The following is a 26,535-nucleotide window of genomic DNA, read 5'->3' on the forward strand; positions in this document are numbered from 1 at the left end:
GGTAGGAAATGCCAAACCATGGCAGGGAAAGACAAGGCAGGGTAGGGTATGGAAAGGCAAAGCTGAGTGGTGAGATACAGAATAGATTAATAGGGAGATTCAGTTGGGTAAGAAAATCCAAAGCATAACATGGCAGAGAAAGATTGGGTAGGGTAGGGAAAGGCAGCATAGAGTAGGGAGATGCAGGGAAGGATAAGATAGGGAAAAGCAAGGTACAGTAGGGAGATGCAGGGTAGGGTAGGGAAAGGCAGGGTAGATTAGGGAGGTGAAGGGCAGGGTAAGGAGGGAGAGGGTATTGTTGAGAAAGACAAGGCATGGCAGAGAGGGCCAGGGTAGCATAGGGCAGTCTACAGAAAGGCATGGTCATGAGCTCCATTTCTAGCAATTTTCTCCTCAATTCTGCCTTCTTCCATTTAGCAATGCTATCAGAACTGTCACAACGCGATATATGGTTCCACGCAGGCAGTGGGGCTTGCTTCCCACCCGGTTGGGCGGTGGTGGAAGGGGTGTTTTTGAGAGAAATACTGAACTCTCCTCACCCTATGAAGTCCAGTTGCAGTCTGACTGGTGCAGTCCATCTTACAACCTGGGAGGGATCCACGTGACTCACTCAGCAAGCATAATCAAGATTTAGGCAGGGAAAACACAGCATGTAAAACAAATCTGTTGTCTTGTGGAAAGTCCATTGCAACTGTTCTAACAGATCTTTCAGTAGGTCCATTGCAGTCTAAAGAATAAATTACTTCCACTTATACCACTTTGTAGTTTTTTTACATTAGTGTGTTACCTGTAATAGTGAGCAGACAACATAAGCAAGATGTATTGGTGCAATTGTCCCGGGTTGCAGTATTACAGCATTCTTGCATCATGTGGTCAGAAGACTGTATCTGTCAGGCATGGCTTCAACAAATGTATAACCAGGTCTCAAGAAATGAGAGTATAACATCAGTTCTTCACTTCCTACTATTAACATTTACAGATAATTGTTACTATTATTATTATTATTATTATCATTATTATTATTATTATTATTATTATTATTATTATGCTAATATTATTATTATCATTATTACTGTCTTGGCTTGTGTCCCTTATTTCTTCCACCACATGAAACAGTTTTGAGATGCACTGGAGAATCAGTGTAGCTTATTATATTATATTGTATATTAGATATCTACTGTAAAGGTAAGAGTAACTTAACCCCTAAACTGTGATACCTCTTCAAGATGATGTACGATGATCGCTATGTTGCATAACCATGAACGTTTGAATGATTTTCTTTTTCTAACTGCACACTCTGTTCTGGCACTAAATACCTGTCTATGCTTGAGGAGCAGCCAACGTGGGTACTGCCCGCGTGACTCACAACCCATCTGTCATGCACTGGGACACGATGGAGTCATGACATTGCTCCCACTTTCACATTATCCTCCCTCCTCCCAACCCAACAAGGTAGGTAGTGCAGCCACACATATGAAAGGTGCCTTGCATCTTCCTGTGAATGTGACTGGAGTGATTCTGTGCCTGACTCTCATGTGCCTAGCGGGAAAAGAAAGTAACACATCTCCCATCCCAGCCATGACAAAGCGTGCTGCATGGTACTTCAGCCTCTGCTTGGGTGAATATTTCTATGTGCACAGGAACAGTTCTGAAGCCATTATAAATGTGTTCCTTTAGTATGTAATAAAATTTAAAATAAAAGAAACAGTGTGTAAGAGAGCAGGCACCTGAAAGTTAAAGTAACGATGGTAGTTATACACACAGTTGTAATATGATTTTAAAGTCTAGTCCTGCTGTTATATGTGTGGGATAAGTTAATGAAGGATGTCTCGGATAATGAAAACTCATATAATGGAGTACACAACTTACGGGAAAAACAGGCTTAGATTAACTGACCCCCACCAACACACATCCATGTATGAAGAGAGAACCTGTATTTTTTACACAGGAAAAATCATCAGAGAAATTACCAATATGCCGGGAATCGAACCCGAGACTCTCAGGTGAGAGCCAGGCAGCATACCACTACACCACGACCAGGTAAAAGTTAACTCACGTTGTCACAATCTTGTAACCAACGTCCCTCCGCCCCCACTGTGGGCATGAAGAGGATGAGTTAACCCCCTGGCACTCGGGCAAGTAGATGCTTTTAATCTATCCCAAACACTTACGGCAAGTCAGAATGAAGAGAGAACCTGTATTTTTTACACAGGAAAAATCATCAGAGAAATTACCAATATGCCGGGAATCGAACCCGAGACTCTCAGGTGAGAGCCAGGCAGCATACAGGTTCTCTCTTCATTCTGACTTGCCGTAAGTGTTTGGGATAGATTAAAAGCATCTACTTGCCCGAGTGCCAGGGGGTTAACTCATCCTCTTCATGCCCACAGTGGGGGCGGAGGGACGTTGGTTACAAGATTGTCACAACGTGAGTTAACTTTTACCTGGTCGTGGTGTAGTGGTATGCTGCCTGGCTCTCACCTGAGAGTCTCGGGTTCGATTCCCGGCATATTGGTAATTTCTCTGATGAACACATCCATGTAGTTTTATGGAAGAGTATAGATTTCAAACACCTTGTACACATCTATATTACTACAATATGTCTTATACTAATGCATAATTTTATTTATGGAAGCAAATGGAAGGAGGAAACAGCATGAATACAGTATGTATACTTGTAAAATAGTATAAATGCTGTGTGGCTGAGCCACCCCTAAGTCTCTCCACCGCTGCCGGGGCTTGCTTTTCTCGCAGCTAAGCACAACAGGGAAAACGATGCTGGGAGAACCTCCACCTCCAGAGGCAACTCTAGAAGCTTGCAGTGTTCGAGAAGACTAGGTGCCACTGACTTAAGGAGACTATGTGGTTAGAGGAGACAGTGACTGAAGATGCGGCAGCAGTCAAGTATGACGAGGACCTGCTACTGAAAACTGATTTTCCTTTAATGGCAACACCCCTGCCCTTGGATATGTAAATCTGCAACAGTGGCATTTCCTCATAACTTGTGGATGGCTGCGGTTCAGCTGGTGCTGGTCATGTTGGAAGAACTGCACAAGTGTTGTCTGCATTGCTTTGGTGCTTCTTTTGTAGGTAAAGCTCATGGTATGATGTCATTGCCTTTATTAGCTTGGCCTTGCACTCCATGGTTCTATCCATCAGCAGGTCATGGTCCAACACCAGGTCAGCCGTGCATTTGGCAGAGTCTTTGATGTCTGCCAGGTTTTTCATGAGAAGCTCTTTGGCTATTGGTGTCTCTTCCCCTGACTCCTTGGCTTGCCTCCTGGTTCTGCTGCTCATGCAGGAGGAAGAGATTCTGCCCTGTAACCTCCTGGGTTTGCAGTTCAAGGAGGTCTGCTACATCAGCATCATTCATCTCGTGAAAGCCAACCTCTTGTGCCAGGGTCTTCCCTTTTCCGGATGCCATGGAATTCTCGTCCCACCTCTGGCCACCATTCTCACTACAGACCATTCATTTTGGAGGATATCATTCCTCCCATGACAGTGATATTTTCAAGGCAATGCTTGATGGTGTAACCCTTCCAGAACTCCTTGGCCATCCGCCTCTCATGCTCCATTGCTGCTATCAAGTCCTGCATAAACCACCTTGTGTAGTATAACCTGAAAGTTGCAATAATGCCCTGGTCCATCAGCTGCAGGAGAGAGGTACTGTTCCGCTGCAGAAGGATAACTTTGATGTTACGTCAAACATTCTCGATTGTCATCGGATGTCCTGGGGTGCTGTCTACACCTAGGAGGCACTTGTTTGTAAGTGTGTATTATTCAATGAAAGGTGAAAAGTAGTCTGTTTTGTAGTCCATGAAAATAGACTGCATCACCCAGGCCTTCACATTTAAATGCCACACAAGTGGTAACCTCTGCCTAATGGTCCCAACGAGAACACGTGGTGTCTTCACATGGTAGACGAGCAACAGTTTCAACTTAATGTTCCCCTCTGTACTGCCACCAACAGCAGATTAAGGCAATCCTTGCTGGCCTTTAATCCTGGCATAGACTCTTCCTCCCTGGAGATGTATGTTTTGGATAGCATTTTCTTCCAAAAGAGGCCAGTCTCGTCTGTATTGAACACCTGTTTAGATGAATACTCACCCTTACTTAAGGTTCTTGCAAACTCTTCTGCAGAAATTCTGCTGCCTCAGTGTTTGCACATGCTGCCTTTCTGAGCATTTTAATGTTGTACAGGTTTGCATACCACTAAAAGTGGGCAAATCAGCAATCACTAACTGCAAAAGTCTCACTGCCTGGGATAACAAGGGTTTTCAATGGTGCACCATATGAGCTTGCACCCTCACCTCGTGGCCTTCCACCCTCACTGCCCTGGCTAACATGTACACTACTAACACTTTCATCTGCAGCAACACGTCCATCATGTTCAGCCTAGCATTTGTGCCCCAGGCTGCTTGCTTGAGACTCTTTGATAGTGCAATATAGGTTCTGCAGCCTCCTTCTTAGCAGCCACTTCATGTTCTTCATTAGATCATTATGGGAGAGAGTTGCCTGCTCCCATGCAGTGGGCGCAGTGCCTTCTGTCACTTCCCACAATTTTGCAAGCGATTTAAGTATGGTACATACTCGTACAACAGAGGATGAGGTTGCAGGGCATGGCACAGGCGCATAAGCACTCAGCATGTTCATGACGATACATAATTTCCGGTTTTGTGGTTAAATTAATAGGCACATGAGCACTATGGAAGCAATCTTAGCTCATAGCACAACAAAAGAGAACAATATAAACTCTCTTTTATGGGTGTACATGAGGTACTTCCGACGTCCACGGCAGCCGGTGGAGAGAGAGAGAGAGAGAGAGAGAGAGAGATGGTGAGTGGGAGGAGAGGCCAGTAGGCGAAGGCAGTGTGCAGGGTTCACAATTTTTTTTTTTTGGGGGGGGGGCTTAATGGCCATCATACGCATGGCAGGGTATTAGGCCAGCCACTACTGTAGTAAAGTCACTAGACCACTCCCGCATCGCACAACACTGCCTATCTAGAGGGCCAGTCGTGGAGGGAGCATATAATAGAATGCTCGTAGATCAACTAGACGCACCTCCTCCCCACGACGATCAGCATAGGTTGTATGTCCTCACCCTGGTCGGCAGCCCGGAGCAGATCGTAGAGGGTGGAATATGTCTTTGCTCCGAGCTGGTACGACTGGGTATGGATGGACGCTGAAGGCCAGGAGGTGTCTGTAGGAGGCTACGTCTAGCCAATCCTTGAGGTCGATAATGGGAGGGCGAGATGGGATGCCCTCCACTGCCTGAGGAGGGGAGGACTCACTGACATCCTCCTCAGCCAAGGAGCTGGTCGATGCATCCTTGGCCATGGAGGCAGTGTCAATAGAGTCCTGCCCTTAATCAGGCATTGATGGTGGATGGTGGACTTCCGCCGTGGTCTTTTCGGTGGTCGGTTCAGGAGCCAGGTCGGTGATCTGGGAGGCAGTCTGTCTGTTGAGGGGGTCCTCCAGCCTTAGCCTCTTCCTCGGTGTCTGGTGAGGAGCAGCAGGCCGTGGCTTGTGGGACAGAATCTCCTGTTGACGAGGGACCGAGTGTACATCGTGGGCAAAGCACTTGGGAATGATAAGGTGGGGCAGCCCGTTCTCCTCAAAGATCTTAGGGAGGAGAACATGCAAAGCCCCCTTATCACCCCCATAAAAAGCGTTCGCTGTTGCGATACACATCTCCACGATGGTGTTTAGCTGTCCAGGACTCACGGGATTCCTGGCCCAACGTCCCCAGGCCGTGATACGTCGCCGTGCATGGGCAGAACCCTGCACGGCCACGCCTCCCAGCCCAGTAACATCCCTGGCCTCAGGACCCTTAGGGGTCCCAAACAAGCTAAACACCACCGGCCGTTTGTTTGGCTTAGCAATCACCTGGTGGTGCACAAAAACATCAACGTTAGTATCCCAGCGTTTGATGAATCGGTACCCTGCCCGCACGTTAAACCAAACCACAGTCTCCCGTATCTTCTGGACTGCTGGAGACTGTGGCTAGCTGGTTGCCACCCTCAATGGGTCGCAGGCAGTAGCAGCAACAGGAGGTACGACTTCCATGGCTGTCGGTCTGAGACTTTCTGCCCTCCAAGCTCTCGGGTTCACAAGCTTCTCCCACACACCTATACATCACAGCCCTGCTGAGTCTGTGGTGGGAAATGGGAAGCTTCCCGAATTTTTCACTCACGCCGTATCATTTTCTTGCAACATCAGATTTAGTGCTCGCATCACCGAATGTGAGTTTAAACTGTCCATTCTCGAATCATCTGTTTCTTGTGTAGTGGATACTCATAGAGCGGGACTTGCCTGTAGTGGAGGTCTACCAAACAAGTATTTCTGACATATTTCTCACACCCATTCATCATCATTTTGACCTCTAACCATTAAATCCTAAAGGTAAACCTCTTCAAATACCTTTCACTGCCATCCAACTCTATAACCTATGGTCTACTCGGGCTGTCATACCTAACTGCATACTGTTTTTGGCTCTATTTTGAATGACTTTACTTGCCTTGCACGTGATAGTGTTAACAGACTTGCAGCTTTGGCTTCTTTCTACATGAAAACAATCCTCTGCAGTATTTCATCTTCCTGAGAGACTCTACCATTTCATTACAACGTCTTGTACCTTCATTCTTATTACCACCAGATTATTTTACGCAGCAAAAGAGGTACCAGATGTACTTTTTATGAACTCTTCATCACAAGGTTCCTTTAAGCTCAGAAAAAGTCTGTGGAGGCAGCAAGAATAACCTAAAAAAGGGTACATGATATGCTAAGTTATGTGTGGCTATCTTCAGCCATTTGTATCCCTGGTGTTACATTTACCTCGGGGTAGGTCGCCTCATATCTTTCATCACGTCAGCCGCGATGATGCTAATGTTTACCACCATGATATAAGATGTTCATAAGAGAAGCTGGGAGAATGAGTGTAAGGCAGGTGAGAGTGGGGTAGATGAGTGAGAGAGGGATAATGATGGAGTGAGGGAAAGATAGGGTGTATGATTAGTTTAAAGGAATGAGTTGATAAATGGGAGCATGCGAATAGGAGTTAAAGGGAAGATAGGGTGAGAAAGACAGTAGTCAGAGATAAATATTAGGTTCGGAGTGAGAGAGAGAGAGAGAGAGAGAGAGAGAGAGAGAGAGAGAGAGAGAGAGAGAGAGAGAGAGAGAGAGAGAGAGAGAGAGAGCTTGGATAAGGGCAGAAAGGGAGATACAACATGGCTGAACCAGGAAGAAATGTATATGTGAAACAAGCCAAAACATGGGAAGACCAGCAATACTGCAGAATATACCATCTTTATGTTACTCATCCCCTCATCATCACAACATTTATCAGACTTGTCACCACACACCGCACAGTACGGTCAGAACTAACCTATTATTCTCCACAGCTGAAACTTAACACCATACACATTTTTCGTTGTATCATTCAGAACCACACGATATATGTTGCTAAGTGTGTGTGTGTGTGTGTGTGTGTGTGTGGTACTGTTGATGTCAATGCGGTGATGGTATAAGGAATGCCAGTTGTTTAATTTCATGCTTCATCACTTCCATGTTTCATCGATTCTTCTCCCTCTCCTTTCATCCTTTCACCTTTTTGTTGTTGTTTGTATCTCTTACCTATAGCCTCCCTAGCTCTCCCTCTGCCACCTCTTTATTCTATCCTTCTACCCCTTCCTTTAGTTTCAACACCTTTTTACCTTCGCCAAAGAAGATGGAAGATGCTACGTATTTACCAGTGTCTGTCTCTGTGTGCACAAGAGATCTGAAAAGTTATGATCGGATTTCAGTGAAATCAGGTGGGCTGGCGGGCAGGGAGTCAAGGAAAAGCTAATAATGAGTTTTTTTTTTTTTTGGTGAATCCAGATCCGAATGCAGAAATAATTAGCAGATTATATTGGCACTGACGTAGGTATGGGCTCTGTAGGTGCATTCTAGTTCCATTATACAACGACATTTATTTTAAGCCTAAATATGGAAACCGCAAGTCTTGTCATACGAATATCTGTGTTTAGTTTAGTCCATGCTCCTTTTGTGATGCAAACTTAACAGAACCAAATTCTCAATAAAAAAAAAAAAAGGCCCATGATTGCTGTCATGTATGTTGGAAGGAGAATGAAACACTGGAGATGACTGAGGATTCATGACATGGAGTGGAAGAGAAAGATAAGAGCAGTGATAAAGGAAGTTCTGGGAAACAATGTGAACGGCAGATCGCAAAACGGAAAGCTGGAATGACGAGATATGATAAATGTGGATTGTGGCTGCATTCAGTTGTAGTGTTATATCCTGACCAAGTAACAAAAACTAAAAATAGCTATAAGAATCGCCGAAGTGAAAAAGTGGAAGCTACAGTAAATCAGTTTACAATACGAGATCCACCATAACATTTGACAAAATCGTTAGACGGTAGCAAAATCAGAGCAGTCACCATGAATGAATGATTTATATATATATATATATATATATATATATATATATATATATATATATATATAAGGTGATTTATTTTTCTTCAACTACAAGACCTCATTAACTTCAAGGATGACTATTTTGTTTCCTCACCGTCAATCGATTTTACTCAGCTTGCCAGATACCTCTGTTGCAACATATGGTCATGCAGATTGCTTCTGATTATAGTCAATTATTTTTGTCGGGAGGAACACTAACCCTTCACCAACCCACTTGTTGACATGTAGGGTACACGTATGGGTTGGTTATATGGTTACCACTCAGCAGGTTTCCTGGTTTACAGGAAACCAGTAGGGTTGTTACTCAATGTAAATTCACCTGAAAGGGGAAGAAGATGAACGAAAAGGGAAAGGAAAGATGGGAAAAATAAGGCGTGAGGCGGGCAGGTACTGAAACAATCATAAAGGCGAAGGAAAATGTAGGCAACTTGTAAGCCGGGAAATCTTTTATGTTGCTGGGTGGTAACCTTTTAACCATCCAATACGTGTTCCCTACGTTCCAGAATTGGGGAGCTAGTGTCCCTCCCCGGAAAAAAAAATAAAAAAAAAGAAATTGCCCAGGACCAGGACTGATTCACTGGTGACCAAGGACCGGACAAATGACATGGTGCGGATTTCAACATGGAATGTGAGGGGTGCGAATGATGAAGTGAAACAGAGATGGTCTAGGTGCTTGAAGATGCAAACGTGGACATTATATGGTTTGACTGAGACCAAATGGTAATGGTGAGAGAGTGGGAAGACAGATCGAGTGTATGTGTGGGAGTAGACAAGAATGAGAGTGCAAAGGAGGGTGTATGTGTTATTATGTGCAAGAGATGGAAGGAGAATATATGTGAGTATGAATCACTTGATTCAAACATTGTGTGGGTAAGGCTGAAAGTAAGAATACAAGCGTGGGCTATTGTGTGTGTATATGTGTCGACCAAAGACAGTGCAAGCAGAGTGAAAGATGAGTTTTGGGCAAATGTGGAAGCATGCATAGAAAAGTTTGAGAGGAGTGAGAGAGTGATTTTGATCGGCGATATGAGTGGAAAAGTAGGGAATGTGAAGGTGGATTGGGTAGTTGGTGAGTGGGGTGTGCCTGCAGAAGTTGATGAGAATGGTAGAGCTGAAATAGGCACTTGTGCAAGGTGGGTATTGGTGACAGCCAGTACCCTCTTTAGGAACAAAATGATCCACAGGTATTCATGGCGAGTGATGTGAAGGGTGGTTGGTGAGCTGAATGAACGGATGGCAATGATTGAGTATGCCTATTTGGATGAAAGAAGAAAATATGTGCTAGATGTGAGAGCATGCAGGAGTTGGGGAAGTGGACTCTTTGATCACCACTTGGTTATGGTGAGAGTCAAGAAACAAATGTGCTGGATAAATAAAAGTAGAGAATGGCAGGGTGAGGCAGTCCATGTATGGAAGGTAGAAAGGTTGCAACAGGGTGAAAAAAAGCCAGGATATAAGAGTGAAGTGGACAGGCTATAAGAGTGAAGTGAAGAGAAGAATTTGGAAGGAATTTGATTGTTCAGTGGTGGCGATGTAAGAAAATGTTGTAGATAAAGGAAAGAAGAGTTAGAGAGGGTGATAAAGAAGGTAGTACGGGATAGTAAGATACAAATGGAAGATTGCTGGTGACGAGGGAAGAAGTGAGCAGATGAAGAGGACACTTTATGGAGCTGTTAAACATACAGACTGAAAGTAATGCGCATATAAGTGGCTGGGGAATGGCTGGGAGAGGGAGGAAAATGAGAAGGGAGGAAGAGACCAGTAGGATGGAAGTAGTGGAAGCAATGTGAAAGTCTGAATGGGGAAAGTCCCAGGAACTGATGAAGTCTGTGGTTAAATGCTGAAGCAAGATGGAGAGACAGTGTTAGAATGGATATGGAAGATATGCAGGTTGGCATGGGAGAAAGGTAGAGTTCTGGAGGAATGGAATTCAAGTGTAGCCTAATTCTTCCCTTGTACAAAGGAAATGGGGAACAAGAAAGTGTGGTAATTCTATGGGTATTTGCCTTCTTAAAGAATTAGGAAAAGTATATGGTAGGATACTTGTTGACAGAGTTAAGGAAATAATAGACGAATTAGCTGGAGAAAAACAGAGAGGATTTAGGAAAGGAAGACATTGTGTAGATCAGATATTCATCACAAGATTTTTAATGGAAAAGGTTTTAGAGAAAGGAATCTAATTACATGCGGCCTTCACGGATTTGCAGAAAGCATATGGCGGCGTGGATAAGCAAGGAATGTGGAAAATGTCAAGAAAAATGAAGTAATTGGAAAGCGGTTGAATGCCTTGAAGAGTATTTATGAGGGCGCTAGGCTGCAGTATGTGTGGATGTTAAACTAAGTAAATTTTTCTGTCTGAATGTTGGAATGAAACAGAGATGCGTCATGTCTTCATGGTTGTTCAGTCTGTATATAGATGGAGTTATCAAAGAGATACAAGATAGGGAAGTGTTTGTTCGAGTGGCCCTAATGAGAGAGGGCAGCATCTGGAAAACTTCCTATATTCTTTTTTTGTAGATGATAATGTATTGTTAAGGGAAGACAGTGGGAACTGCACGGCTTGGAGAATGAGACTGGGAGAGTGTGTATAAAACGGAATCTAAAGGTGAAACGTAGGGAAGAGTAAAGTTGCAGTCTTCGAGAGAACTAAAGCCACTGAATGCATAGTGAGGCTGGATGGTGAGAAAATGGAAAATGTGAGGGCATTTAAGTAGAGGGTGGTGTTGTATGTTGGCACTGTAGTCTGTATGGTTTGGTAAAATTGATGAAAAGGGCAGCCTGATCTTTTTTAGTACTGATGATGGCTTAACAAAGATGACGAACCATTGCACATTGCATTAAAGAAATTAGCATCTGTATCAGAATCATTAATTATTAGGTTCACTGGCTGAATTTAGTCCTTTTTTCTTCTAGGGAGAGCAATAGCCACAGGTGTCCCTCTGTTATGCTCGTAGCCTTGTACTGTATGAATAAACACTCTCATAATGAAGCCACAGTAAGTGAAATACAAAGTGTTCCATTAAACCAATAGTACTCATTACTCATAATATTGTCTCCTTCGTGTGATCATCCAATATCTCTGTCATTCCTCGTGTCACCTCCAGTACAAGCATGCAAGAACCACAAGTTATACTAGCATAGTAGTTGTGTCTGTTTCTGACTCCTTTATTATGATAAGTATCTTGTACAATGAAAAAAATCGTCTGGAGGAAACAAGGAAAGCAGATAAAATATACTTCTTGCCCTCTTTCCTACCATATTATTCACTGCTCTGTTTCCTCCAACTCACTGCTTTCTTGTTGTAGACAGAACTGTACTGTGGCGCAGGGTAGATTGTGGAGGCATTACCCCCGGCACAGCGATGTGGTGTCTACCTCATGAAGGCAGTTAAGCAGACAAAAAGGCTGTGCATATTAGGGAAGGAAATTGGGTTATCAGTACCTTTTATATGTCATCCTTGTTTTCTCCAGTCGATTATGCTTTTTCATTTTACGGATTCCCATCATAATGAAGCAGTTAGAAACTATCTTGGGGCGGGTCTGCAGGGGCAATTGCTTGCTTATGGATGATAAGTCTGCTCGGACTGAAAGACTGGAGTTACCCAGCACCAACAACTCACTGATTACTTCCTCAACCTATATTACCTTTTATTGTCTCGCACTGTCACTCAAGTGTTCCCGTTGGCTCTCGTAATTTACTGCTTCCGTCCCTCCTACAGCGTTTTTCATTCTTATTCAAAGCCTCCATCCCACTTTTTCACTGTCTTCTTCCCACTTATCCACTGCATCCTTAATTCATTTTCACTACCTCTCTCCCTCTTTGTATCGTCCTACTTATATCTTCTTCACTGTCCCCTTCCTTCTCCCTCCATCACTGTTTACTTCTTCCTGCGGACCTGTTCTAAATGCTGTTTGGTAAAAAGAAAACATTTCGAACTCCTCTACTTGATTTCTTTTTGAATGTTTTTAATTTCAGATTTAGATTACAGAGCCTGTCTCCTGAGGACCAGCAGTATCGTAACTTTGAATCTACCAGCTGCCCTGGTGTGATGGTATCGGTTGGGGAGCATTAATTACTTTTCAATCGGTGTATCATGTGGAAGATTAGAAAATACTGTTTCAGCGGATTATGAATTCATAATCTGTTCCAGGTCCCACTCTCATCTCGATCCTGCGTTCTCTTGGACAACAGTCCACTACTCTATCCATTCCACCACAACCTCCCCTGGCCGCCTAATTAAATGCCAGCCCCCTCATCTTCCCTCTGCCAGTGGCACTGGCGGAGCTCCTTTGAGTCCAGTGTCATTTTTCTTCCACCACCTTCTTTGTCTCCCAGTTATAGGAGTTCCAGGTACCAACCTGAATACCCGGCCATTAGCGCGTGTGTGTGTGTGTGTGTGTGTGTGTGTGTGTGTATATATATATATATATATATATATATATAGCCTGTGCGCGATATATATATATATATATATATATATATATATATATATATATATATATATAGCATGCACGAGAGATCTATATATATATATATATATATATATATATATATATATATATATATATATATAGCGTGCGCGAGAGAGCTATATCTATATATATATATATATATTTATATATATATATATATATAGCATGCGTGAGATATATATATTGTTACATAGCCTATGATTTCATCATCCTTTGTGTAATTTTAACGCACAGTATGCTGCATGTTTGATCACGAGCGTGTTCTGCCTCAGTTCCCCCTTCTACCGTTATAGTAGAGTAAGTCGTCCTTTCTGTTGTTCAGAGCAGGATTGTCAGCTCTTTGTCCCCTCTGGCTTCATTTGCGCGTCCTTCTTACAAGTTGTATCAAGCTCTGCTGGCCCCTATATAAAGAGCTCAGTCTCTGCATTATTGCCACTTGGATCTGCTCCTCATTTTGTTCACATCTCTGTCCTCCCCTGTACAGTTGTTATTATTGTGAGTGCTCAGGAAGTCTCCAACCATCTAGCAGCTGTGTGTAATTTGAGTATAACTGTTGTTGCATTTTTCTTGTACTGTGTAGCATAAGGTTAATTCTTAGGCCTAATAAGGTTTTTGTAATTTATGTAAAGGTTCTTATTGACAGCCATCATTAATAATATTTTGTATATGTAATAATATATCTGGCATTCACTGAGTATTATCTGGTATCTCATTTTAACAGGGCTGACTTAGATAAATTTACTCTTGCTAATTTCGTGTTAATAGAGGCTATTGCAGTTAACCATATATTTAACCTGTTTTTTGCCATTACATTATCCTTATGAGTCCTGAATGTTTTGTTGTTAGTTTGAGCATTAAACTTTAACTTGTAATTTTACCTAACTCTTTTGATTTGAACCTGGAACTTTACGGGACAGTAGTGATTATTGGTATTCTCACTTAATGTGTACATTATCTTTCTCTGTTCCGTAACATAAATTTGGCGACCTCATATCAGGATATTCAGGATATTATCATAAGGATATTGCTTGATATTTTGTGACTGTGATTTATTCATGATGTCTACTATTACTACACTTGATGAAGCCAAAGATTTTTTGTCAAATGTGCAAACAGTGTGTGATGTAGAAAACAGAACAAAGAATGAACTTAAGCTTGTTGCTCAACAATTGGGAATTGCAGTTCACTCTCATCATTCTAAAGATCAAATTGTTGACATGATTAATGAAAGCTTGTTTAATGTAACTCCTCCAAATGAGCAAACGCAGATTGAAATAGCTAAGTTACAGCTAGCCCTGCAGGAGGCTCGTGTTAAGGAGGCTGAATTTCAAGCAAATGCTAAGGAGGCTGAATCTCAGGCTCGGATTCAGGAGGCACAGATACAGGCTCAGGCACAAATTGAACTAGCTAGGATTCAGGCAGACCATGAGTATCGCATGAAACAAGGTGGAACTGGATCATCTAGCTCTGATGATTTTGATGTGGCTAAAAATGTTAAACTTGTCCCTCCTTTTAATGAATCTGATTTAACAAAGTATTTTCAGTTGTTTGAGAGGGTAGCTACAGGTTTTAATTGGCCCAAAAAGCATTGGCCAGTACTCCTTCAAACTGTTCTCACCGGTAAAGCTCAAGTAACTTATGCATCTTTGTCTCAGGATCAATCTGATAATTATGATGTAGTTAAGAGCTTGATTCTTAAGGCCTATGAGCTTGTTCCTGAAGCCTATAGAGTAAAATTTAGGACAACTTACAAGCAAGATAAGCAATCCCATGTTGAGTATGCAAAAATCAAAGAAGATCTGTTGGAGCAGTGGTTAAATTCTAAGAATGTGGATTTTGATTTTGACAAATTTAAGCAGATGATTTTGCTGGAGGACTTCAAAAGGTGTATTAGTAAAGATGTAAGCCTATATCTTGATGAGAGAAGAATAGATAATTTGTCTGATGCTGCAGTTTTAGCTGATGAATATGTTCTCACTCACAAAAGATATTCTAAAGAAAAAGGGAAAGCTGAGAGTAAGTACGTTGCCTCTACTCAGAGTACAGGTAACAGGAAAGAGAATAAAGATGATGTTTCTCAGGAAGTAAATACCAGTTTCACCTCTAGATTTCAGAAAAGTAAATGTACTTATTGTAGTAAGCTTGGTCATACTACGGAGAAATGTTTCAGGAGACAGCGTGATGTGAACAAAAAGGAGTCTCTAAATATTCAGTCAATTGGTCTAGTGTCCACTCTTGAGAGTTCCCAGAATTCTTTAACTGAGTTAACTGAACCTGCTTTGAGGGGTAACTTAAATTCTCATGATGGAGCTCCTCTTTTGAGCAGTAACGTGGGTGACACTCTCAAGAGTTCATGTGCTAATTTCCTGTCTGATGGTTTTGTCAGTCCTCTGGACAGTAATGACAGGAAATCAGTTAAAATATATCGTGATACAGGTGCTTGCCAATCCCTTATGCTTACCAGTGTTCTAGGCTCTAATGTTAATTACTCTGATGAAACTGTAATCTTACAAGGTGTAGGGAATAATTACTTCTCTGTCCCTCTGTGCAGAGTGAATTTAGAGTCTGGTTTTGTTAATGGTTCCGTTATGGTTGGGTTGGTTGAGACACTCCCAATGTCAGGTGTAACTTTCTTACTTGGAAATGATATTGGTGGAAGTTAGGTGTGTCCAGCTCCTCAGTTGTCTGGTGAGCCAGTGGCTGCGACCCAGGATTGTGATGTCCCTGATGTGTTCCCTGCATGTGCTGTCACTAGGGCTAAGTCTAAAGTTACTGGTGACTTAGAGGATAATGATGATGATGATGTTATCCTAGCTGACACTTTTCTTGCTAATTTGGACCACTCACCAGATGAGGCAGTACCCCATAGTGTTGATAATTTGTCTCGTCAATAGTTGGTTGAGTTGCAGGTTGCTGACCCTGAGTTGAAAGGTCTTGCTAACTCTGCTTGCAGTGAGGAAGAGTCAACTGGTGCTTCTACTTGTTATTATATAAAGTCAGGAGTACTTATGAGGAAGTGGAGACCCCCAACAGCATCAGCCGACTGTGAATGGGAGGTTGTACATCAAGTTGTCATCCCTCGTGTTTGTAGGCAGGATATCATTAGAGTGGCTTATGATTCCAGTTTGGCAGGACACCTTGGAGTGAGGAAGACTGTGGCACGCATTTTGAAACACTTCTACTGGCCAGGTATCTTCAGGGATGTTTCCTGGTATTGTAAGTCTTGTCACACCTGTCAAGTTGTGGGGAAGTGTAATCAGACCGAAAAGGTTGCACCTCTAGTTCCCATTCCTCCTTTTGAGGCGCCATTCACCCGTGTGTTGGTGGATATTGTGGGCCCTCTTCCTAAGACTTCTTCAGGATTTTCTTATGTGTTGACCCTGATTGATATGGCTACTCGTTATCCTGAAGCCATTCCACTTAGAAATATCTCAGCAAAGAACGTGGTTAAGGAAATGCTAGGGTTCTTCACAAAGTTTGGTCTGCCCAAGGAGGTACAGTCAGACCGGGGAAGTAATTTCATGTCAAATGTTTTCAAGCAGTCTCTGAAAGAGTTGGGCATCACCCAGATCACGTCTTCAGCTTACCATCCCCAGACTCAAGGAGCGTTGGAGAGATATCATCAAACACTCAAATCGATGCTCAAGAAATACTGTTTGGAACATCAGAAAGACTGGGATAAAGGTCTTCCATTCGTTGTGTTTGCTGCAAGAGAATCCCCAAATGAATCACTGGGCTTCTCACCTTTTGAACTACTGTTTGGCCATGAAGTAAGAGGACCCCTTAAGTTACTCAAGGAATGCTGGCTGTCGGAGGAAGATGACGTCAACCTGCTGGAGTATGTGATGAAGTTCAAAGAACGGCTGTCCACTGCTTTACAGCTGGTGAGAGAGAATTTAGGAGCTGCTCAGGAGAAGATGAAGACTTGGTATGATAAGACGTCCAGGTTACGCCACTTTCAGCCAGGAGATCAGGTTTTGATTCTGCTACCGGTGCATGGGCAACCTCTTCAAGCCAAGTTTAGTGGTCCTTATTTCGTGGAGGAGAAACTCAGTGATGTCAACTATGTCATCGCCACACCAGATCATAGAAAGAACAAGCAACTTTGTCACATCAACATGCTAAAGTTATATCACAGGCGGGACGAAAATAATCCAGTCTGCACTGTAGCTGTTCCACCCGAGTCTGCAAGTGAAGCTCTCCCATGCAGTATGAGCCTGAGTGATAGTTTGGGGAAGAATCCTGATATCATGAATGATCTCCAGACTAAGCTTTCTCATCTACCTCCTGAGGAAAGGCAGGAGTTTTCGGCATTACTGCAGGAGTACCCGCAAGTGTTCCGTGCCACTCCAGGAAGAACTACTGTGTTGATGCATGATGTCGATGTTGGAGACGCAAAGCCAATTAAATTGCCTCCTTACCGTGTGAACCCAGTGAAAGTTCCTCTCATCGAGAAGGAGCTTGGCTACCTGTTGGACCACAAGATGATTGAGTCCTGTCAGAGCGAGTGGAGTTCTCCTGTCACTCTAGTCCCTAAGCCAGGTGGGTCACAGCGGCTTTGCATGGACTACAGACGTGTTAATCAGATAACCAAAACAGACACTTACCCTCTCCCTCGCGTGGAAGATTGCATAGACAAGATCAGAAAGGCTAGGTACATAAGTAAGTTTGCTTTGTTAAAGGGATACTGGCAATTACCTATGACTGAACGTGCTAGGGAGATCTCATGTTTTGTAACACTAGGAAAGACTTTTGCATGTTCTGTAATGCCATATGGTATGAAGAATGCACCAGCCACATTTCAGAAGCTCATGAATGTTGTAACAGAGGGTTTGGCAGGGTGTGTTGTTTATATTGATGATGTATTAATCTTCAGTGACAACTGGAAAGATCACCTATGCCATGTCAGTAAATTTCTTGAGCGTTTGGTTCAGGCTAATCTTGTAGCTAATTTATCAAAGTGTGAGTTTGGTCAAGCTAAAGTTCAGTACCTTGGGTATGTAATTGGTGATGGACATGTACACCACCAGCAGCTAAGGTTCAGGTTATAAGTGATCTTCCCAGACCTAAAAGTAGGAAAGAGCTACAAAGATTTTTGGGAATGGTAGGTTATTACCGGAGATTTGTTCTTAACTTTTCAATTCTTGTATCACCACTTACAGACCTACTGAAAAAAGGAGTTAAATTTGTCTGGACCGATAACTGTGAATCCTCTTTCAGCAAGCTTAAAGCTATCCTATTAAGTCAGCCAGTGCTCGCTACTCCAAATTTTGCTAAGCCTTTTAAGATGGCTGTTGATGCAAGTGATACAGGATCTGGGGCTGTTTTGCTGCAAGAGGATGATCAGGGTATTGAACACCCTGTATCTTATTACAGTAAGAAGTTCACTCCACCTCAAAAGAACTACTCAACTATTGAGAAAGAGCTTTTGGCCTTGATTTTGGGTTTACAGCATTTTTCATTTTATTTGTGTTCTGGTTTTGACCCCATAGTCATTTATACCGATCATAACCCACTGAAATTCCTTAGTAAGTTTAAAGATAAAAATCAGAGATTGACAAGATGGAGTCTACTTCTTCAGGAGTATTCATTAGACATACAACATATCAAGGGGAAAGAAAATGTTATTGCAGATTGTTTATCTAGACTTTAGACAGATTGTTTTAGAGTAATAAGAAATTTCCTTTGTAAATTTCTTTTTCTTTGTGGGGAGGTGTTACATAGCCTATGATTTCATCATCCTTTGTGTAATTTTAACGCACAGTATGCTGCATGTTTGATCACGAGCGTGTTCTGCCTCAGTTCCCCCTTCTACCGTTATAGTAGAGTAAGTCGTCCTTTCTGTTGTTCAGAGCAGGATTGTCAGCTCTTTGTCCCCTATGGCTTCATTTGTGCGTCCTTCTTACAAGTTGTATCAAGCTCTGCTGGTCCCTATATAATGAGCTCAGTCTCTGCATTATTGCCACTTAGATCTTCTCCTCATTTTGTTCACATCTCTGTCCTCCCCTGTACAGTTATTATTGAGTGCTCAGGAAGTCTCCAACCATCTAGCAGCTGTGTGTAATTTGAGTATAACTGTTGTTGCATTTTTCTTGTACTGTGTAGCATAAGGTTAATTCTTAGGCCTAGTAAGGTTTTTGTAATTTATGTAAAGGTTCTTATTGTCAGCCATCATTAATAATATTTTGTATCTGTAATAATATATCTGGCATTCACTGAGTATTATCTGGTATCTCATTTTAACAGGGCTGACTTAGATAAATTTACTCTTGCTAATTTCGTGTTAATAGAGGCTATTGCAGTTAACCATATATTTAACCTGTTTTTTGCCATTACATTATCCTTATGAGTCCTGAATGTTTTGTTGTTAGTTTGAGCATTAAACTTTAACTTGTAATTTTACCTAACTCTTTTATTTTGAACCTGGACCTTTACGGAACAGTAGTGATTATTAGTATTCTCACTTAAAGTGTACATTATCTTTCTCTGTTCAGTAACAATATATATATATATATATATATATATATTCCTCTCATTCCATCTTTCCTTCCATTCTCTTCTGTTTTTCTTTCCTTCATTCTTTCCTTGTCCTTCTGCCTACAGGTGGCTTTACACTCCCTCTTCTTACATATATATATATATATATATATATATATATATATATATATATATTTATATATATATATATATATATATATATATATATATACATATAAGTAATCACTCATATCCGGACGCCCAATATCCGAACATCCCCACTAACCGGACATGATCGTTCCGGGACCCAATATTCCCAAAATGGTCCGAAACCCCCCCCCCAAAAAAAAACGAATATTTCCCTCCCGTAATTTGAGCTTGCCGCTCGCAGCGCGGGAGAGCATTGTTGTGGTGCGTCATTCCTCTGACGTCCAATAGAGGGCCGCTGCATCCTCCCCACTTTCTGCCTGTCTCTCGCCGTGAGTGCACGCTTGTCGTTATGGCTGCTCATGTGATCACTTTTGTGGTGGTGCCTTACCTGATGCAGGCACTCCCACTGCTTTCGGGCCTCCTCTTAGTGTGTATGATGATGGCCCCGCCACCTTAGAAAAGGAAGAGAATAGTGTTGACTCTGGAGAAGAAACAGGAGATATTGGAGAAAGTAGATGCGGGGTGGTCTTCTTCCCGCATTCTCCGCGAGATTAACCTGGCCTGGTCTACTTTGTTCGATATTAAGAGATCCCGAGACAAACTCATGCTGTACACGGCTGACTTCTTGTCAAGAAGCAAACGCAATGTGGAGAGGAAGGCAATGTTTGACCCCAAGTTTGCAGAAATCGACCGATCCACGTTGATTTGGTATCGACAACGTGCTGCTGGTGTGATGGTACGTGGAACGGAGATGAAGGCTGCTGCTGAGAAGTTCGCGAGGCTTCATGACGCCCTAGACTTCAAGGCATCTGAGGGTTGGCTCTTTGCGTTCAAGTTACGGCATGGCCTTACCAACCGTAAAGCTCATGGCGAAGCATTGAACACTAACGAGGATGGAGTTGACGAGTTTCGGCACAAGGTGAAGGGCTTGATCGACAGGGAGGGCCTCACTCTCGGTCAAGTCTACAATGCAGATGAAACTGGCCTATTCTATCGCTCGCTGCCAACGAACACTCTAGCCGAGGAGATGGAGAAGCGTGTACCTGACCGCAAGCTCTCCAAGGAACGGATATCTGCTTTGTGTTGTGCCAGTGCTAATGGCATGCACCGGCTTAAGCCCATTGTTGTTGGCTGTGCAAAGCAGCCTTGGTGCCTTCGTGGGGTGATGGATGTCCTTCCTGTTGTCTGGTACCATTCTTTGAAGGCATGGTTTACAGCTGTGATCTTCAAAGACTGGTTCCACCGCCACTTCGTCAAGGAGGTCATCCATTACCAGACGAAGACACTGGGAATCCCGCGCGACCAGGTAAAGGCCCTCCTTCTCCTCGACAATGCACCTGCCCACCCATGCGACAAGGACTTGGTTGCTGAAAATGGACGGATTAGGTGCATGTTTCTGCCACCTAATACGACTGCTCTCATCCAACCAATGGACCAAGGAGTGATCGTGGCAACAAAGCGTCTATACCATCGGAAGTTCCTGGACGAGGTGATGGTTGTTCTCGAGGATGAGGACGAGCGCAGGGAGGGACGGGACACACGAGGCAAGCGGACTTTGGAAAACCTTCGCCTCTACAACATCAAGTTTGCTCTGTACAACTGGGCTAGTGCATGGAAGGAAGTCCCTGTGAAGACTCTGGAAAATGGTTGGTCTCGTCTGCTTCTCGGAACGGATGTGGAGTACGATTTTCTAGGGTTTGACGTGGATGACTTCCATGCACGGCGACAATGTTGATGTGAACGATGTTCGTGAGTGGTTGGATGACGGCGAGGGCGATCCTGGGTATCAGACGTTGTCTGATATTGAGATTGCATCTTCAGTTGCAGGTGTCAGTACCGAACTTGAAGATTCCGACAAGGAAGGCGACGATGATGCGGACTCCTCTCAGCAGGACACTACTCCTGCCATCCCCAAGCTGAGCGCACTCCGGGAACATCTCGAGTTCGTCCTAGACTACCTGGAATACCCAGACTGCAACAGGGAGATGGGGCCCTTGGGACTCGTGGAGGAAGTGCGTGCTTTCAGGCAGCGCATCATCAATCGTCAGAATTGTCGGTCCTTGCGTCAATCAACCATTGACAGTTTTTTCAGGCCCGTGATCCCCGCTGTGCCCAGCCCTGGCTCCACTCCATTGCCTCCCCAAGACAGGCCCTCATGCTCCGAGCCACAGCCCAGCACATCAGCCACAGTGGAGTCACCACTCGACGTGAGTTTGCGGCTGTCTTCAGAGTCGTCTGCAGTGGATACGCCATCACCACGACCCAGCGATTCACCCCTAGGTCACCTGCCAGTGATACTCTCGGACTCTGACAGTGAATAAACAGCAAGAACTTCTCCGCTAAACCACACGGGAAATTAGAGTGTTGTGCAGTGAAAAAAACAGTGTTGTGTTAAGGATTTACAGTTGTGAGAGAAAGGACTCAATTGAAACAAAATTTAACGTAAATAGACTTGTTTGTTTTGGCTTAGGAAAATTATTAGAAGAATGGGAAGAGTTAAAGTGCAACACTTAGTAAGTTACAATGGAGCATTAGTTAGACAAGAGTGCGCACTGTGAAGAGAATGGACTTATGTGTGCGATTGACTAAGTTAAGTGCAAGACTTCAGGAAGAGTGTACTACAAGTGCTTCAGGAAATCCTTCTTACTGTCAGAGTCCGAGAGGAGGCGGTTATTCATCAAGGTGGCCATGGACTTGCTGTAAGTAGGCAGAATGTTTCATACTGTACTTTTTTCCATACTGTACTTACCTCATTTCACTCTTTAATGTCCTTTATTGGTGTGAATAGGGTGTTAGGAGCTATGCATGTGCAATGCGAAGGTGTTTTTCTGAGTTAGGCTAAGTTAGGGTCCATAAGTACCAGTCCAGGAGCCAGTCACCAGAATGTTTATTATTGTATGAACCTACTTCTAAACCCTCATTTTATGTTTCTTTTGCATTTATTTCAGTCATTTATGTGCCTTATTGGTGTGATTTGGGCCTTAAATAGGTGCTATCCATGTCCAGAGGGAGTTGTATAGGTGTTTCTCTGAGTTAGGGTCCGTAAGTACAAGTCCATAAGCTGGGGCCCAATATCCGGACAGGACCACTATCCGGACCTGCCTATGGCTCTATTACGTCGGATATTAGAGTGATTACTATATATATATATATATATATATATATATATATATATATATTCCTCTCCATCCTTCTTTCCTTCCATTCTCTTCTGTTTTTCTTTCCTTCATTCTTTCCTTGTCCTTCTGCCTACGGGTGACTTTACACTCCCTCTTCTGTCTTTCTTTCCTTCATTCTTTCCACTTCCTTCAGCCTGTGGGTGAATTTACACTGAGTATATATATATATATATATATATATATATATATATATATATATCCTCTCCATCCTTCTTTCCTTCCATTCTCTTTTGTATTTCATTCCTTCATTCTTTCCTTGTCCTGCCTACGGGTGGCTTTACACTACCTCTTCTGTCTTTCTTTCCTTCATTCTTTCCACTTCCTTCAGCCTGTGTGTGACTCTACACTGAGTGACAAGCCAAATGGTTTCCTGTGCACCAGGAAACCATTTACTATGTTGGGTGGTAACCATATAACCATATTGTGGCGCCTGGTGGTTTAGTGGGTAATTATTGTGCTCCAGTCGGATTGAGCCAGTGAAGGTTTATATCCAAGGGATGATTGGGGTTGATTGCTCATGTAATCCCACTCAGGGATGAGTGAGGCTGGTCACTCTCATCTTAAATGTCGAGACCAACTCCCTAGCCCCGGGCTTCTACGCTCCTCATGGAGCAATGTAGGATTGGATGATGGATATATATATATATAAATATATATATATATATATATATATATATGTATATATATATATATATATATATATATATATGTATATATATATATATATATATATATATATATATATATATATTAGAGAGAGAGAGAAAGAGAGAGAGAGAGAGAATATATATATATATATATATATATATATATATATACACTCCCTCTTCTGTCTTTCTTTCCTTCATTCTTTCCACTTCCTTAAGCCTGTGTGTGACTCTACACTGAGTGACAAGCCAAATGGTTTCCTGTGCACCAGGAAACCATTTACTATGCTGGGTGGTAACCATATAACCATATTTTGGCGCCTGGTGGTTTAGTGGGTAATTATTGTGCTCCAGTCGGATTGAGCCAGTGAAGGTTTATATCCAAGGGATGATTGGGGTTCATTGCTCATGTAATCCTACTCAGGGATGAGTGAGGCTGGTCACTCTCATCTTAAATGTTTGGACCAACTGCCTAGCCCCGGGCTCCTACGCTCCCCATGGAGCAATGTAGGATTAGATGATGGATGGATGGATGGATATATATATATATATATATATATATATATATATATATATATATATATATTGAGAGAGAGAGAGAGAGAGAGAGAGAGAGAGAGAGAGAATCTGTATATATATTGTTACATAGCCTATGATTTCATCATCCTTTGTGTAATTCTAACGTACAGTATGCTGCATGTTTGATCACGAGCGTGTTCTACCTCACTCCCCCCGTCCTCCCTTATAGTAGAGTAAATCGTTCTTTCTGTTGTTCAGAGCAGGAGTGTCAACTCTTTGTCCCCTCTGGCTTCATTTGCGCGTCCTTCTTACAAGTTGTATCAAGCTCTGCCGGCCCCTATATAATGAGCTCAGTCTCTGCATTATTGCCACTTAGATCTACTCCTCATTTTGTTCACATCTCTGTCCTCCCCTGTACAGTTATTATTGTGAGTGCTCAGGAAGTCTCCAACCATCAAGCAGCTGTGTAATTTGAGTATGAGTGTTATTGCATTTTTTCTTGTACTGGGTAGCGTGGGGTGTTGATTCTTGGGCCTAGTGGGATTTTTGTGATTCATGTGTTTTGGGTGTCAGTCCTTATTAATAATATTTCGTATCTGTAATAATATATCTTGCATTTACTGAGTATTATCTGGTATTCTCATTTTATCAGGGCTGACTTAGATAAATTTACTCTTGCTAATTTCGTGTTAATAGAGGCTATTGCAGTTAACCATATATTTAACCTGTTTTTTGCCATTACATTATCGTTATGAGTCCTGAATGTTTTGTTGTTAGTTTGAGCATTAAACTTTAACTTGTAATTTTACCTAACTCTTTTGTTTTGAACCTGGAACTTTGCTGGACAGTTTTCTCTGTTCCGTAACAATATATATATATATATATATATATATATATATATATATATATATATATAGCCTACGGGTAACATTACATTCCCTCGTCTGTCTTTTTTTCCTTCATTTTTTCCTTTTCCTTCTCCGTGTGGGTGAGTCTACACTGAGTGACTAACCAAATGGTTTCCTGTATACCAGGAAACCGTTTACTACGCTGCGTGGTAACCATATAACCAAATTTTGGCGCCTGGTGGTTTAGTGGGTAATTATTGTGCTGCAGTCTGATTGAGCCAGTGAAGGTTTATATCCAAGGGATGATTGGGGTTGATTGCTCATGTAATCCCACTCAGGGATGAGTGAGGCTGGTCACTCTCATCTTAAATGTCGAGACCAACTCCCTAGCCCCGGGTTCCTACGCTCCTCATGGAGCAATGTAGGATTGGATGATGGATATATATATATATATATATATATATATATATATATATATATATATACAGAGAGAGAGAGAGAGAGAGAGAGAGAGAGACTGTATATATATATATATATATATATATATATATATATATATATATATATTTCCTCTCCATCCTTCTTTCCTTCCATTCTCTTTTGTATTTCATTCCTTCATTCTTTCCTTGTCCTTCTGCCTACGGGTGGCTTTACACTCCCTCTTCTGTCTTTCTTTCCTTCATTCTTTCCACTTCCTTAAGCCTGTGTGTGACTCTACACTGAGTGACAAGCCAAATGGTTTCCTGTGCACCAGGAAACCATTTACTACGCTGGGTGGTAACCATATAACCATATTTTGGCGCCTGGTGGTTTAGTGGGTAATTATTGTGCTCCAGTCGGATTGAGCCAGTGAAGGTTTATATCCAAGGGATGATTGGGGTTGATTGCTCATGTAATCCTACTCAGGGATGAGTGAGGCTGGTCACTCTCATCTTAAATGTTTGGACCAACTGCCTAGCCCCGGGCTTCTACGCTCCCCATGGAGCAATGTAGGATTAGATGATGGATGGATGGATATATATATATATATATATATATATATATATATATATATATATATATATATATATTGAGAGAGAGAGAGAGAGAGAGAGAATCTGTATATATATTGTTACATAGCCTATGATTTCATCATCCTTTGTGTAATTCTAACGTACAGTATGCTGCATGTTTGATCACGAGCGTGTTCTACCTCACTCCCCCCGTCCTCCCTTATAGTAGAGTAAATCGTTCTTTCTGTTGTTCAGAGCAGGAGTGTCAACTCTTTGTCCCCTCTGGCTTCATTTGCGCGTCCTTCTTACAAGTTGTATTAAGCTCTGCCGGCCCCTATATAATGTGCTCAGTCTCTGCATTATTGCCACTTAGATCTACTCCTCATTTTGTTCACATCTCTGTCCTCCCCTGTACAGTTGTTATTTTTGTGAGTGCTCAGGAAGTCTCCAACCATCTAGCAGCTGTGTTATTTGAGTATGAGTGTTATTGCATTTTTTCTTGTACTGTGCAGCGTGGGGTGTTGATTCTTGGGCCTAATGGGATTTTTGTGATTCATGTGTTTTGGGTGTCAGCCCTTATTAATAATATTTCGTATCTGTAATAATATATCTTGCATTCACTGAGTATTATCTGGTATTCTCATTTTATCAGGGCTGACTTAGATAAATTTACTCTTGCTAATTTCGTGTTAATAGAGGCTATTGCAGTTAACCATATATTTAACCTGTTTTTTGCCATTACATTATCCTTATGAGTCCTGAATGTTT

The sequence above is a fragment of the Coenobita brevimanus genome, chromosome 45, assembly GCF_032717465.1.
Source record: "Coenobita brevimanus isolate Jiangsu-jjx chromosome 45, ASM3271746v2, whole genome shotgun sequence".
Classification (NCBI taxonomy): Eukaryota; Metazoa; Arthropoda; class Malacostraca; order Decapoda; family Coenobitidae; genus Coenobita; species Coenobita brevimanus.